Below are 17,294 nucleotides of genomic sequence, written 5' to 3' on the forward strand. Positions count from 1 at the left end.
TTTTATTAAACAGCTGCAGAATGCACATTGAAACTATAGTCTTCTTTTTTCTTGTCAGCACATGGAACATTCTCCAGGACAGACCATATATTGGGCCACAAAAGAAATATCAGCAAATATTTAAAAATTGAAATTATATCCAGTATCTTCTCAGACCATAATGGAATGAAACTAGATTTCAATAACAAAAGAAATGTTCAGAAACTTTACAAATACAAAAAAAATTGAATAACATTCTCCTGAATGATCATTGAGTTAGTGGATAAATTAAAAAGGAAATATAAAAAGTCTTAAAACAAGTGAAAATGGAAACACAACAAACAAAAACCTATGGAATACAGCAAAAACAGTACCAAGAGGGAAATTTATAGCCATAAATGTCTACACCAAAAAAAGAAAACATTATTTTTAAAAACAACCTAATGATACAACTCAAGGAACTACAAAAGCAAGAACAAACCAAATCCAAAATTAGTAGAAGAAAATAAATGATAAAGATCAGAACAGAACTAAATGAAATAGAGACTAAAAAATATAAAACATCAATGAAAATTTGGTTTTTTGAAAAGATGAACAAAATTGACAAACCATTAGCTAGACTAAGAAAAAGAGAGAAGATTTAAATAAATAAAATCAGCAATGAAAAAAAGGAGATATTACAACGGATATCACAGAAATACAAAGAATCATCAGAGACTATTATGACTACCTATGCACCAACAAATTAGAAAACCTAGAGGAAATGGATTAATTCCTGAACACATGTAACCTACCAAGATTGAACCACAAAGAAATAGAAAACCTGAACAGACCAATAGTAAGGAATGAGATTAAATCAGCAATACAAATTTCCCAACCGAAAAAAAAAAAAAAAAAAAAAAAAGCCCAAGAGCAGATGGCTTTACTGTCAAATTCTACCAAGCATTTACAGAATAAACTCCAATTATTTTTAAACTATTTCCAAAAATTGAAGAGAAAAGAATTTTTTCTAACTCATTTTATGAGGCCAGCCTTATACCAAAACAAGACAAGGACAAAACAAAAAAAAAGTAAGAAATAAGTTCATGTATTTATAGCCAACTGATTGTTGACAAAGGTGCCAAGAATATACATTGGGGAAAGAACACCCACATCAATAAATGGTGTTGAGAAAACTGGATATTCACATGAAGTAAAATGAAACTTGACCTTTATCTCTCGCCAAATACAAAAATCAACTCAAGATGGATTGAAGACTTAAATGTAAGACCTGAAACTATAAAACTATTAAAAGAAAACATAGCCAAAACACTTCAGAATGTAGGTCTAGGCAAAGATTTTATGGGTAAGACTTAAAGGCACAGACAAGAAAAACAAAAATAGAATATACCAAACTGAAAAGGTGCAGAGCAAAGTAAGCAATCAACAGAATAAACAACCAACCTGTGGAATTGGAGAAAATACTTGCACAGTATTCATCCAATAAGGGAGTAATATCCAGAATGTAAAACAAACTATAAACACTCAACAGCAAAAACAACAACAACAAATATTTCAATTAATAAATAAGCAAAGGATCTGAATAGACATTTTTCAAAAGAATGTATACAAATGGCCAATAATGTATGAGAAAATGGTCAACATCACTAATAATAAGGGGAATGCAAATCAAAACCACAATAAGATAACACCCCATCCTAGTCAGAATGGCTATCATCAAAAAGACACACCCCCCCCCAAATATTGATGAAGATGTAGAGAAAAGGGAACTCTTACACACTCTTGGTTGGAATGCAAATTAGTGCAGCCATTATGGAAACAGCATGGCGATTTCTCAAGAAACTAAAAACAGAACTACCATACAATCCCGCAATCTCACTATGGGTATTTATCCAAAGAAAAGAAAATCAGTATATCAAAGTGATACCTACACCTCATGTTTATTGCAGCTCTATCAACAATAGTCAAGATATGGAATCAAACTAAATGTCCATCAACATATGAATACATAAAGAAAATGTGGTCTATACACAATAGAATACTATTCAGACATAAAAATGAAATCCTGTCATTCACAGCAACACAGATGAGCCTGGAGAACATTCTATCAAGTGAAATAAGTCAGACACAGAAGGATAAATACTGAATATTCCCACTCATGTGTTTGAATTTTTAAAAATCCTGAGCTCATAGAAATAAGGAATAGAATTGTAGTTATTAGAGGCTGGGAAGGGTAGAGGTAGGAGAGGATAGGGAGAGGTTGGTTAATAGAGACAAAATTATAGCTAGATTGGAAAAATGAGTTCTAGTGTTCTGTAACACTGAAGGGTAAATTTGGTTGATAATAGTTTACTGTACATTTTTCAAAAGGCTGGAACAGAAGACTGAATATTCACAATACAAAGAAATGATAAATGTTTGAGGTAGAGGATGTGCTGATTACCCTGATTTGATTGCTACACATTGTATGCATGTATTGAAATATCACTCTGAATCTCATAAATACATACCATTATTGCACATCAACTAAATGAAAATAAGTATTGAAGTCAATCAGAGGTCGTGACTCTCCACCTAAAGAGTTGATGATATTTGTTAAAAATTGGTGTATATATATCAGATTCATGTTTTTTAAAAATCAACACATTCTGAAACATAGACCAGCAGGAAGAAAATACACATAAAAATCCGAGCTGGGATTTTTTTAAATCTTCAAGATATGAATTTTAAAGTTTATACAAAGCCCCTTTTAAAAAGCTAAGATTTCATTAACACTCTTTTTTAGTAAATTTCAATGTATTATTTATCAATTGATAAGTCATGGGCTATTTTGTGCTTCTGTGTCCTATCACATAAGACTGTTTCAGAAGGAAATTTGATAAAAATCAAATGTGGCTGGGCAACAAATGAATTCATTATATTGAAGGTGAATACATGTCTATATTTTAAAATAGATGATTTAAACCAAACATGACAGTATGGAAATTAACATTTGTTTTTATTCTCACTACAGAGAATACTGCACAGTGGTATTCTCAAGTCTCATTTCCCAGTTACAATAACATGAATAGATATTGATATACCCTATTATCTCAGCAATAATGCATATTACAACAAGCGATTACTTATTAGCAAGAAAATGTTTCTCCAGGGCTTAATTTCGAATGCCTGAAATGAAATAACAAAATCTCAGTCTTGGAAGTATCTTCTGTATAGTTATTGTTTAGGGAAATTTTTATTGCTTCACAACAGTTTAAGATCCTTAATTGGCTAGGTCTTCAAAATGAAAGCATGTGGTGAAGTACCAAGGTCTTGGACAGCTAATGTGAATGAACATATGCAATACTGTAAACCAGGCTTCTTGGAATTATTGGCAGGTTTTGATTCAGATGTAGAAGATGTAGCTATCTCTTTCATGCTCAGTGATTGCCCTAAGACTTCTGGATAGCCTGCTGCCTTAGCAACTTTCACCCATGCCCCAGGATTCTATGGGCAGGTAGAAATTTGGATATGGATGGGTTAATTCACTAAACTCTACTCTTGCATGCTCAGGATGTAGTCAAACATCAATTTAGGCAGACTGAGTTGAGGCTGGGTTGAGATGCAAAGCCTGGCTGATTCAATGCCTGAGAGCAAGTTGTCCTAGAAAATTTTAGTACTGCGGGAGCTAAATCTACTTTACATTTGACAAGTACCAGAGGAGTGTGATTCTGCAAGTTCTTGTGATACAAAGGTAATCTTCCAATTTTGAAAATACAGAGGCAAGGAGGAGTTCAGGTGTTCAGGAGAAAGATAAGGATGCAGGTTCGGAATTTCTGAGTCCCAAGGGAAAACCTGATCAAAAAGCATAAGATAAGAATACATTTACCAGATACGGGGGTGCTAGGTCAGAGTAGGTGCTAGCACAGGGATGACTTGATGCTAAGTCCCCAAACTGATACCTAAAGATTTCCTATATTTTCCTTGACCAGAAATGCAATTGATCATGGAGTCTGGGACACAGCTGAGTCTCCAGGTAGTCACTACATGGTCCCAGCTGTGGGACAGGAGAGCTTTAGGGGCAGGGAATTTCCAGGTCATTATACCTTTCTATACTTTAGGGCCTTTTTTTGTGGACTTCTTTATCCTTTTCAAAGCAGCTTAATTTTTATAAATTGATCATAATCTAGAGGCAGTTTTTGCCTGGATTGCCAGGTATCTTTTTTGTGATCACTAATGGATGCCCAGAGCTGGAGCAGAGACCTAGGTATCCTCTTCCTGGAATGGCTGCAGTTGTGCTTAGGTCTTACAGATGGCCCAGGGCCCTGGGTTTTTCCTTCTGAGCTTCCTTTAAATCTGCTGACTGAGGACTGAGTAATGGCTGGATATGTCCACGACTGAACTAAAATCTCCACCCTTCCAAAACACGAAAATAAATTTCCTTAATGGAACTGCTGGCTAGAGGAAAAGCATATATAGACTTTTGACTTGTACTTCTCTCCAAAGCTTTTTTCTATGATTCCAAACTCCAGGCTCTCAGTAAATTGCTTAATTATTTGGAAAGGTGCTGAGCAAGCAGAAGGTAGCCTTACTCAGCCCAGATCTAACCACACTGCAGTGGTATGTTGCCCCCATTTCCTAAGCAAGTCTACTGAAATGTAGACCACTCACTCAGCTAAACACATCTCTCGTGTTCAGCCTCCTTAGTGCAGAGTATCAGGACTGTGCTTAGAAAGTAAAGGTATAGGCAAGCGAGGAGACCCTGGAACTCAATGACTAGACACATGCAACACAAAAAGCATGATCTTGTGGGCAGGTGAGGATGAGCATCTTCCACTGCAGGTGAAGAGAAATCCAGCAAAAGAGTGGATCTGATGTTCAGTTGATAGACACAAATAGCAGGAAGTCAAGAGTGGCACAGTGTAGGGGGAAAAGAGTGATCTTTAGGTTTTTGCAAACTCCAAATAAAATTTTAATACTTCCATTGATTATCCATTCATTCATCCATCATATATTTACATCATATGTTAGCCCAGCTAATTTCATCCATCCAATATTTACTACAACCTACTATGTGTTCCAGTGCTGTCCTAGACATATACCAAGTTCAGCTTCTGTCAGAGGAGCCTGGTTCTCTAGGCAGAGGTCAGAATAGGATGAAATAAAGAAACTGCCATTTGTTAAGTATCTATTATGTGCTAGGCACTTTCATATTGATGATTTAATTTAGCCATCAAAACAATCCTGTGGCTATTATTATCTCCAGCTCTGAAGAATGGCAAGGAAAACATGTTTCATGAATGCAGAATAAAGAGAAATCAAACCAGAGAAAGGACAGGCATTCATGTGACCTACACAAGGAACAACTTCTGAGTCTCTGTTTACTTATCTGTGAAACCTGTCTTGGAGGATTAGTTGTAAAGAGGAGATTGCATTAAGTAGCAAATATGCCAGTCTTTCCATGGTCTTTCACACCTGGGGAGGGTTGGTGTGTGTGTGTCTTCTAAATGCCCATAAGAAGTCTTACAGGAGGATGACTAGGGAGGTTGGCAGAGTGCAGGAATGACAGCCTTGGCAGGATGATATACAGCAATCCTGGCTGGGAAGAGCTGACAGGGGACACCCTAGCCATAGGTAACATGGTTTCAGAAATCCAGAGCTTAGCCCCCAATCCGGAGGGACCTGGAAAACCAAGGCTGGAGTGAATGGAAACCGGGAGATTAGTCAAAAGCACAAAGCAGAAGCCGGTCACCCTATCTGAGGTTAGGGAAGAACTGGTCAGATGACAAGAGCACTGCTGCATTTCAACAGGGCCTGTAGCATCAGCCCCCTGCACGGAGCAAGTCATTGTCAGAAGTCATTGCTCCCCCATTCCCATCTCCAGGAGTTATGACTCTCAGTCCTTCCTTCCATGACTCAGCAACTACTCAGCTCTTTCCACCTGTCTCAGACTTGCTTCTCAGATCCCAAGGGCTGACTTTCTGTGTCCCTGATGCTGTCTTCTCCCAGCTGATGTCAGCTTGGTTCATAGTAAGCTCACTGGGTGCTGAGTCATCCAATGTCAAGGGCCCTTTGATCTGCCCACCAGACCTGGGGAAGGCTGAGTCACCAGACCTGGGGAAGGCTGAGTCTGCCAGTGGAATAAGTGGTCCCAGATGGGGAAGGAAGTGACTGCAGACACAGAGCACCAGGGACTTCCTTCGGGGACCTCCACCCTTCACAGAACATGGTCAGTTCCTGTTGCTGTCCTCTCTCTCCCTCTCTCTCTCTCTCTCTCTCAACAAGTTATGGATATGGTGTAAAGGTACCTTGACAATATTGCTCCATAGGAGAAACCCTGCTTGGCTTCTGAATATTATGACTGTTTCCTTCTCACAAGTGAATGAAGGTGAGTGCAGCATAGAACTTAAAAATAGGACTTTCTCTGAATCGTGCTCACTAATTATACGATAATTGAAGAGCAGAGAAGAAAGTTTGTTTTGTTGCCACGTAATTCATGTAATAGGGTCTGGATACATGACAGAATTGCCACATTCCTCCTGGTTTGAACCCCTACCCAGAATCAATCCTGAGAAATTCTCTTCCTTGAACACCCAGCAGGTTTGCACTAATTTGTTGCTTGAACCCATGGCCACAAAACTTCAGCAGAAAAGGGTTTTAGCTATGAGAACAGAAAGAAATATGCATGTAGAGACGAGAATGTGTCAATAATAGAATATTTGAGTGAGTAGATTCGGGGAGAGAAATTATTAAAATGTTATGAAGAATTCCATTTTTCATTGAGAGCATCATTTGCCATATCTCATCTCTGAATTCAAGTTCTTCCACTCAATCATAACTTAGATAAACCTTTCCCTGATCATCTCTGTAACTAATAATTTCTTCCTTCTCAGAACTCCCAAAGGCCATCTTACATTTCTCTTGTATCACAGTCATTACTTTGGACTGGGGTAAATCCAAGTTATGTGGGGCTTGAAGCTTAAACAATTTGGGGGGACCTCTTTAGGGAAAATAATTGAAAGTGATTAATACAAAATTAGGCATGAAAATGAATATTTACTTATAATTTGAAAAGCATCTGTAGTTCTAGCTTGTAGGGAGGCTGTGGCGGGAGGAGGATCACTTCAGCCCAGAAGTTCAAGGCTGAAGTGAGTTGTGATCGCACCACTGCAGTTTAGCCTGGGTGACAGAGCGAGACTCTGTTTCTAAACAACAACAGCAACAACAAAAGAGAAATTACAACAAACTCGTTTTGAAAAAGTTAACAGATACCACAGACATTCCACAATCTAAACAAATAACATTTGTGTTAGTCAACTACCTACCACAGTTACTTAATTGTAATATTTTCTGTAGAGAACATGGAAAGATAGTTCAGTCTTCCATAATGGTCATAATTTTTTACTGTCGATAATTGGAATGAATAAAACATACAACTTCACATACAGATGCACTTATTCTTTGAAATACTGCTATGGGTTTGTGCCCTAGAAATCCATACATTATATTATTTTGTGTAATTACCAACAAAAAGAAAACAAACGGATAGTGCATGTACAATTGGAACTGCTTACGCTGTGTTATTGAAAGTATTCCTGAAGTCAGAGAATTCTGGGGTTTTTCAGAGAATTGTTTTGACCAGGCACTGATGGGAACGAAATCCACTGTTCAGTTTTATATGTCTGATTAGAAGCATGTTCTACAGACTAGCTCCTTGCTCCATACACGTCAAACCTTGTGTCTCCTTCAGCACTCACCTACTTCCTGTGCTGGGTGCAATAACTTTTTGTTTGGCAGCAAAATATCTGTAAGCCCCAGACATGTATTTCAATAAACTCAACTGAATGTGTCTTAAATACTTTGCCTTTTTTGGCCCTCAAAAATATCCTTTGCCATTCTAACAGTGGGGAAAGTCAGAGGAAAAAGAGACAGCAGTTTAACTAATTGAAGATTTTTTAAAATTTCACTTTTGCAAATTTTACCAGAATACATGACCACATAAATATACGTATAGGGTCTCTCCCAGAGTGTTGGAAGGGGCCCATGTAAGTGAGGGGCACCGATGCTTGAGTTTCATTTGCTTCATGGAAAATCTGCCTCTGCTTTTACTTGCTATTATAATAATTTATGTACTCATATAATTATGCCTACTATATTTGAGAGCATTTTTACACCTCCAGTTCCAGAGAGAGTTCTTTTTACGTGGAAGCTGCTCAGTAGATTTTGTTGCATTAACTAAGAAATTCATATACACTAAGGGGTAAGTGCAGTTACACGATTTCTCTCCCCACATGACTGATTGTGCAGAGGAATTCCAGGCTGTCCGCCTCAAGGAAAATTACAGTTCTGTTTCTCCTTGGAGAGGGCCCCAGTCAGTAGCTTTGGTCTTGAGTTTTTCTGGAATCCCAGGGGTTTTTCCCCACCAGTCTCAAGAAGGTCGGAGACTTCTTGGTGAGGATTTCTGTAAGAATCATAAATGTATTAGTTTAAATAAGACTAATAGTATTTTGTCACTATGATTTAAAATAATAATTATAGGAATAGATTGGTGAAATTATGTTACAGCTATAAAATGGAATACCTTACTAAAATGCATGCAGTGGAATATTTATTTTGAAATGGAAAAGCATTCATAGTATCCCATCAAGTGGATAATAATGCTCCACTTCAAAACCCTCACCCGATCAAGCCTCTACAACCAGTTTTGTTGTTGTTGTTCCAGCTTGCCTGCTCAAGAACCCCATGGCACTCTCTCTTCTGCAATCTCAGTGGTGCTTCCACCCACTCATCTCCCCACTTTCTACTTTCCTTCTATCCAGGTTGGATTCCACGGTCCATTACTTCAACTACTCTCTTGCAAATACTCTCAACTCCCTTGGCCCCTCCCTGTACCTTTGCTCTTTTGAAAATATTTACTTTAGGCCAGGCGCGGTGGCTCACGCCTGTAATCCCAGCACTTTGGGAGGCCGAGGCGAGAGGATCACAAGGTCAGGAGATCAAGACCATCCTGGTAAACACGGTGAAACCCCGTCTCTACTAAAAAATACAAAAAACTAGCCGGGCGAGGTGGCGGGCGCCTGTAGTCCCAGCTACTCGGGAGGCTGAGGCAGGAGAATGGCGTGAACCCGGGAGGCGGAGCTTGCAGTGAGCCGAGATCGCGCCACTGCACTCCAGCCTGGGTGACAGAGCCAGACTCCGTCTCAAAAAAAAAAAAAGAAAAAAAAAAAAAAAAAAAAAAAATTAGCCGGGCGTAGTGGCAGGTGCCTGTAGTCCCGGCTACTCAGGAGGCTGAGGCAGGAGAATGGCGTGAACCCAGGAGGCGGAGCTTGCAGTGAGCCGAGATCCTGCCATTGCACTCCAGCCTGGGCAGCAGAGTGAGGAGACTCTGTCTCAAAATAAAAGAAAGAAAATATTTACTTTGTTGCGGTAAAATAAAAAATTTGCCATCATAACCGTTTTCTAGTGCACGGTTTAGTGGTATGAAGTACATCCATGTTATACTTGGTGGCAATCATCACTACCATCTACCTCCTGAACTCTTTGCATCTTGCAAAACTGAAACTCTACACCTATTATTTATTTAAAATTTCACTTTGTCCTTTAGATTCAGGGAGTACATGTGCAGGATTGTTACAAGGGTATATTTCATAATGATGAAGTTTGGGGTAGGAATGAACCCATCACCCAGGTAATGAGCATAGTACCCAATAAGTAGTTTGGCCTCCCTTGCCTCCCTCCTTCCTTCTCTCTCCTGTAGTGACCAATATCTATTGTTCCCACCTTTATGTCCATGTGCACCCAATGTTCAGCTCCCATTTATCAGTGAGAACATGTGGTGTTTGGTTTTCTGTTTCTGTTTTCATTTGCTTAGGATGATGACCTCTGGTTAAATTCATGTTGCTGGAAAGGACATGATTTCATTCTTTTTTATGGCAGTGTAGTATCCCATGGTGTATATGTAACTGTATGTAAATATGTCAATTTATGCAAATTTGTAAATTTTCTTTACTGAATTCACCATTGATGGGCACCTAGGTTGATTTCATGCCTTTGCTATTATGAATAGTGCCTTGATAAACATAGGAGTGTATTTGCCTTTTTGGTAGAACAATTTATTTTCCTTTGGGTATATACCCAGTAATGGGATTGCTGGTGTGAAACGGTATCTTACTGTAGTTTTGATTTGCATATTTCTGATGATTAGTGATGTTGAGCATTTTTTGTGTTTGTTGGCTGCTTGTGTGTCTTTTGAGAAGTGTCTGTTCATGTGCTTTGCCCACTTTTTAATGGGGTTTTATTTTTTGCTTGTTTAATTGTTTAAGTGCCTTATCATTTCTGAATATTAGACCTTTGTCAGATGCATAGTTTGCAAATATTTTCTCCCCTTCTGTAGGTTCCGTTTACTTTGTTGATAGTTTATTTTGCTGTTCAGAAGCTCTTTAGTTTAATTTGGTCCCATTCATCAAATTTTGCTTTTGTTGCAACTGCTTTTGAGGACTTAATCATTAATTCTTGCAAAGGCTGATGCCCAGAATGATATTTCCTAGGTTTTCTTCTAGTATTTTTATAGTTTTAGGTCTTACATTTAAGTCTTTAATCCATCTTGAGTTAATTTTTGCATGTAGTGATAGGTAGGAGTCCTGTGAAACTCTGTACCTGTTACACAATAACTCCTCATTCCTTCCTCCTGCTAGCCCCTGACAACCACTATTCTTCTTTCTGTGTTTATAATTTTGACTATTGTAGGTGCCTCATATAAGTAGAATCATGCAGTATTTTTCTTTTTTGTGACTGCCTTATTTCACATAGTATAATAATCTCAAAATTTACCTGTGTTGTAGCATGTGTCAGAGCTTTCTAACTTTTTAAGCTTCTGTGGTATTTCACCGTATGTACATACGTATATACCACATTTTGCTTATGCATTCATTTGTTGTTGGACATGTGGTTTGTTTCCATGTTTTAGCTATTGCAAATAATGCTGCATGAAAACGGATATACACATATATCTTTGAGACCCTCGTTTCTTTTTTAAAAAATCTCTTAAGTTTAGGGGTACATATGCAGGTTTGTTCTGTAGGTAAACTTGTGTCATGAGGGTTTGTTGTACAGATTATTTCATCACCCGGGTATTAAGCCTAGCACCCATTAGTTATTTATCCAGATCCTCTCCCTCCTCTCCTCTCCTCTCTCCATTCTCAGATAGGCCCCAGTGCTGTTGTTTCTCTCTATGTGTCCATGTGTTCTCATCATTTAACTCCCACTTATAAGTGAAAACATACAGTATTTGGTTTTATGTTACTGCTTTAGTTTGCTAAGGATAATAGCCTCCAGCTACATCCATGCTCCTGCAAAGGACATGATCTCATTCCTTTTTATGACTGCATAGTATTCCATGGTGTATATATACATTTTATTTTATTTATCCATTCTACAATTTATGGGCATTTAGGTTTATTTTCTATGTCTTTGCTATTGTGAATAGTGCTGCAATGAACATACACATGCATGTGTCTTTATGATAGAATGACTTACATTCCTTTGTGTATATACCCAGTAATTGGATTGCTGGGTCAAATGGTATTTCTGTTTTCAGGTCTTTGAGGAATCACCACACTGTTTTCAATAATGGCTGAACTAATTCACAGTCCCACTAACAATGTGTAAGCATTTTTTCTCCACAACCTCCCCAGCATCTGTTATTTTTTTGCCTTTTCAGTAATAGCCATTCTGACAGGTGTGAGATGGTATATCATTGTGGTTTTGATGTGCATTTCTCTAAGGATCAATCATGTTGAGCTTTTTTTCTTATGTGTGTTGACCACATGTATGTCATCTTTCGAAAAGTGTCTGTTCATGCCCTTTGCCCACTTTTTAATGGAGACCTTGCTTTCAGTTCTTTGGGGTATATATTAACAGGTGGAATTTCTGAATCATATGGTAATTCTGTTTTCATTTTTTTTTTTAGAAACAATCTTTTTTTTATGGTGACTATAGTATTTTGCATTCTCATCAACAGTACACAGGGTTCCAATTTCTCCAAATCCTTACCAACTCTTGATATCTTTGGGGTTTTTATACTTTTAAGTTCAGGGATATGAATGCAGGTTTATTACACAGGTAAACTTGTGTCATGGGGGTTTGTTGTGCAGATTATTTAATCATCCAAGCATTAAGCCTATTTTTAATAGATGACATCCAAATGAGTGTGAGGTGGTATCTCATTGTGGTTTTGATTTGCATTTCCTGAATGAAAAGTATGTTGAGCATCTTTTCATGTGCTTATTGACCACTTGTACATCTTCATGTGAGTAATGTCTATTTAAGTCTTTTGCCCTTTGGAATCAGGTTATTTTTTAGATTGAGTTTCAGAAGTTCTTTGTATGTTCTGAATATTAATCCCTTATCAGATACATGATTTGAAAATATTTTCTCCAATTAACCTGTGTTGCCTTGTCACTCTGTTGATAAGTGTCCTTTGATGAACGAAAGTTTTCAGTTTTTATGAAGTCCAATTGGTTTTCATTTTGTAGGCTTGCCTTTGATGTCATATAAAAGAAATTCTTGCCAAATCCAAGACTGTGGGGCTTTAGTTTCACAGATTTATCTCTTAGCTTTAAGTCTTTGATCCATTTTGATTTAATTTTTGTATAAGGTAGATAAGGGTCTAACTTCATTCCTTTGCATATGAATATCCAGTTTTCAACAATTTGTTGAAAAAATTCTGCTTTCTCTGTTGCATGGTTTTGACAGCCTTATTGAAATCATTTGACCATATAAGCAAGAGATTATTTCTGGGCTCTCTGTTATGCTTAATTGGCCTGTGTGTCTGTTTTCAGGACAGAATCATGCTGCTTTGATTGCTATAGCTTTGTACTAAGTTTTGAAATCAGGAAGTGTGAATCTTTCAGGGTTGTTTTCTTTTCTTTTCTTTTCTTTTTTTAATCTTATTATTTATCTTTTTTTTTGTCTTTTTTTTTATTATACTTTAAGTTCTAGGATACATGTGCACAACGTGCAGGTTTGTTACATATGTATACATGTGCCATGTTGGTGTGCTGCACCCATTAACTCGTCATTTACCTTAGGTATATCTCCTAATGCTATCCCTCCCCTCCCTCCCCACAATAGGACCTGGTGTGTGATGTTCCCCTTCCTGTGTCCAAGTGATCGCATTGTTCAATTCCCACCTATGAGTGAGAACATGCGGTATTTGGTTTTCTGTTCTTGTGATAGTTTGCTGAGAATGATGGCTTCCAGCTGCATCCATGTCCCTACAAAGGACATGAACTCATCCTTTTTTATGGCTGCATAGTATTCCATGGTGTATATGTGCCACATTTTCTTAATCCAGTCTGTCACTGATGGGGTATTTGGGTTGATTCCAAGTCTTTGCTATTGTGAATAGTGCTGCAATAAACATACGTTTGCATGTGTCTTTATAGCAGCATGACTTATAATCCTTTGGGTATATCCCCAGTAATGGGATGCCTGGGTCAAATGGTATTTCTAGTTCTAGATTCTTGAGGAATCGCCACACAGTTTTCCACAATGGTTGAACTAGTTTATAGTTCCACCAACAGTGTAAAAGTGTTCCTGTTTCTCCACATCCTCTCCAGCACCTGTTGTTTCCTGATTTTTTAATGATTGCCATTCTAACTGGTGTGAGATGGTATCTCATTGTGGTTCTGATTTGCATTTCTCTGATGGCGAGTGATGATGAGCATTTTTTCATGTGTCTGTTGGGTGTCTGTTGGCTGTATGAATGTCTTCTTTTGAGAACTGTCTGTTCATATCCTTTGCCCACTTTTTGATGGGGTTGTTTTTTCTTGTAAATTTGATTGAGTTCTTTATAGGTTCTGGATATTAGCCCTTTGTCAGATGAGTAGATTGCAAAAATTTTCTCTCATTCTGTAGGTTGCCTGTTCACTCTGAGGGGGGTATATTTTGCTGTGCAGAAGCTCCTTAGTTTAATTAGATCCCATTAGTCAATTTTGGCTTTTGTTGCCATTGCTTTTGGTATTTTAGACATGAAGTCCTCGCCCATGCCTATGTCCTGAATGGTATTACCTAGGTTTTCTTCTAGGGTTTTTATGGTTTTAGGTCTAACATTTAAGTCTCTAATCCACCTTGAATTAATTTTTGTATAAGGAGTAAGGAAAGGATCCAGTTTCAGCTTTCTACTTATGGCTAGCCAATTTTCCCAGCACCATTTATTAAATAGGGAATCCTTTCCCTATTTCTTGTTTTTGTCAGGTTTGTCAAAGATCAGATGGCTGTAGATGTGTGGTATTATTTCTGAGGACTCTGTTCTGTTCCACTGGTCTATATCTCTGTTTTGGTACCAGTACCATGCTGTTTTGGTTACCGTAGCCTTGTAGTATAGTTCAAAGTCAGGTAGCGTGATGCCTCCAGCTTTGTTCTTTTGGCTTAGAATTGTCTTGGCAATGCGGCCTCTTTTTGGTTCCATATGAACTTTAAAGCAGTTTTTTTCCAATTCTGTGAAGAAACTCATTGGTAGCTTAATGGGGATGACATTGAATCTGTAAATTACCTTGGGCAGTATGGCCATTTTCATGATATTGATTCTTCCTATCCATGAGCATGGTATGTTCTTCCACTTGTTTGTGTCCTCTTTTATTTCAGTGAGCAGTGGCTTGTAGTTCTCCTTGAAGAGGTCCTTTACATCCCTTGTAAGTTAGATTCCTAGGTATTTAATTCTCTTTGAAGCTATTGTGAATGGGAGTTCATCCATGATTTGGCTCTCTGTTTGTCTGTTACTGGTGTATAAGAATTCTTGTGATTTTTGCACATTGATTTTGTGTCCTGAGACTTTGCTGAAGTTTCTTATCAGCTTAAGGAGATTTTGGGCTGAGACAATGGGGTTTTCTAAATATACAATCATGTCATCTGCAAAGAGGGACAATTTGACTTCTTCTTTTCCTAACTGAATACCCTTGATTTCTTTCTTTTGCCTGATTGCCCTAGCCAGAACTTCCAACACTATGTTGAATAGGAGTGGTGAGGGAGGGCATCCCTGACTTGTGCCAGTTTTCAAAGGGAATGCTTCCAGTTTTTGCCCATTCAGTATGATACTGGATGTGGGTTTATCATAAATAGCTCTTATTATTTTGAGACATGTTCCATCAATACCGAATTTATTGAGAGTTCTTAGCATGAAGTGCTGTTGAATTTTGTCAAAGGCCTTTTCTGCATCTATTGAGATAATCATGTGGTTTTTGTCTTTGGTTCTATTTATATGCTGGATTACGTTTATTGATTTGCATATGTTGAACCAGCCTTGCATCCCAGGGATGAAGCCCACTTGATCATCATGGATAAGCTTTTTGATGTGCTGCTGGATTGGGTTTGCCAGTATTTTATTGAGGATTTTTCCATCGATGTTCATCAGGGATATTGGTCTAAAATTCTCTTTTTTTGTTGTATCTCTGTCAGGCTTTGGTATCAGGATGATATTGGCCTGGTAAAATGAGTTAGGGAGGATTCCTTCTTTTTCTATTGATTGGAATAGTTTCAGAAGGAATGGTATCAACTCCTCCTTGTACCTCTGGTAGAATTCGGCTGTGAATCTGTCTGTGTCCTGGACTTTTTTTGGTTGGTAGGCTATTAATTATTGCCTCAATTTCAGAGTCTGCTATTGGTCCATTCAGGGATTCAACTTCTTCCTGGTTTAGTCTTGGGAGAGTGTAAGTGTCCAGGAAATTATCCATTTCTTCTAGGTTTTCTAGTTTATTTGCGTACAGGTGTTTATAGTATTCTCTGATGGTAGTTTGTATTTCTGTGGGGTCGGTGGTCCCTTTATCATTTTTTATTGTGTCTATTTGATTCTTCTCTCTTTTTTTCTTTATTAGTCTTGCTAGCGGTCTATCAATTTTGTTGATCTTTTCAGGAAACCAACTCCTGGATTCATTGATTTTTTGGAGGGTCTTTTGTGTCTCTATCTCCTTCAGTTCTGCTCTGATCTTAGTTATTTCTTGCCTTCTGCTAGCTTTTGAACGTATTTGCTCTTGCTTCTCTAGTTCTTTTAATTGTGATGTTAGGGTGTCCATTTTAGATCTTTCCTGCTTTCTCTTGTGGGCATTTAGTGCTATAAATTTCCCTCTACACACTGCTTTAAATGTGTCCCAGAGATTCTGGTATGCTGTATCTTTGTTCTCATTGGTTTCAAAGAACATCTTTATTTCTGCCTTCATTTCGTTATGTACCCAGTAGTCATTCAGGAGCAGGTTGTTCAGTTTCCATGTAGTTGAGCAGTTTTGATTGACTTTCTTAGTCCTGAGTTCTAGTTTGATTGCACTGTGGTTGAGAGACAGTTTGTTATAATTTCTGTTGTTTTACATTTGCTGAGGAGTGCTCTACTTCCAACTATGTGGTCAGTTTTGGAATAAGTGCAATGTGGTGCTGAGAAGAATGTATATTCTGTTGATTTGGGGTGGAGAGTTCTGTAGATGTCTATTAGGTCCACTTGGTGCAGAGTTGAGTTCAATCCCTGGATATCCTTGTTAACTTTCTGTCTCGCTGATCTGTCTAATGTTGACAGTGGGGTGTTAAAAGTCTCCCATTATTACTGTATGGGAGTCTAAGTCTCTTCGTTAAGTATCTAAGGACTTGCTTTATGAATCTGGGTGCTCCTGAAGGAAGCACTAAACATGGAAAGGAACAACCGGTACCAGTCATTGCAAAAACATGTCAAAATGTAAAGACCATCAAGGTTAGAAAGAAACTGCATCAAATAGTGAGCAAAATAACCAGTTAATATCATAATGACAGGGTCAAGTTCACACATAACAATATTAACCTGAAATGTAAATGGACTAAATGGTCCAATTAAAAGACACAGACTGGCGAATTGGATTAGGAGTCAAGACCCATCAGTTTCCTGTATTCAGGAGACCCATCACACATGCAGAGACACACATAGGCTCAAAATAAAGGGATGGAGGAAGATCTACTAAGCAAATGGAAAACAAAAAAAGCAGGGGTGCAATCCTAGTCTCTGATAAAATAGACTTGAAACCATCAAAGATCAAAAGAGACAAAGAAGGCCATTACATAATGGTAAAGGGGTCAACTCATCAGGAAGAGCTAACTATCCTAAATATATATGCACCCAATACAGGTTTTTTTTCTTTTTAAAGATTGTTTTGGCTATGGGTTCCCTTGAGATTCCATATGAATTTTAGGATGGATTTTCTATTGCAGACAAAATATCATTGGAATTTTTATAAGGACTGCATGAATCTCTAGATGGCTTATTTTAATAAAATTTTCTTCTTATCCATGAATGTGGGATGTGTTCCATTTATTTATGTCTT

General features: G+C 37.9%; 2 long non-coding RNA genes across 2 annotated transcripts in view; one reads left to right on the forward strand and one right to left on the reverse strand.

Annotated features, from left to right (window-relative positions):
- The window catches only part of LOC126963363 (uncharacterized), a 162,259-nt gene that overhangs the window by 82,425 nt on the left and 62,540 nt on the right, over positions 1-17,294 (reverse strand). The gene's annotated exons all lie outside the window — the stretch shown is intronic.
- Positions 1-17,294, forward strand: part of LOC126963366 (uncharacterized) — a 75,817-nt gene that overhangs the window by 48,612 nt on the left and 9,911 nt on the right. The window lies entirely within an intron of this gene.

This window comes from Macaca thibetana, chromosome 9 (assembly GCF_024542745.1).
Source record: "Macaca thibetana thibetana isolate TM-01 chromosome 9, ASM2454274v1, whole genome shotgun sequence".
NCBI classification, from domain to species: Eukaryota; Metazoa; Chordata; class Mammalia; order Primates; family Cercopithecidae; genus Macaca; species Macaca thibetana.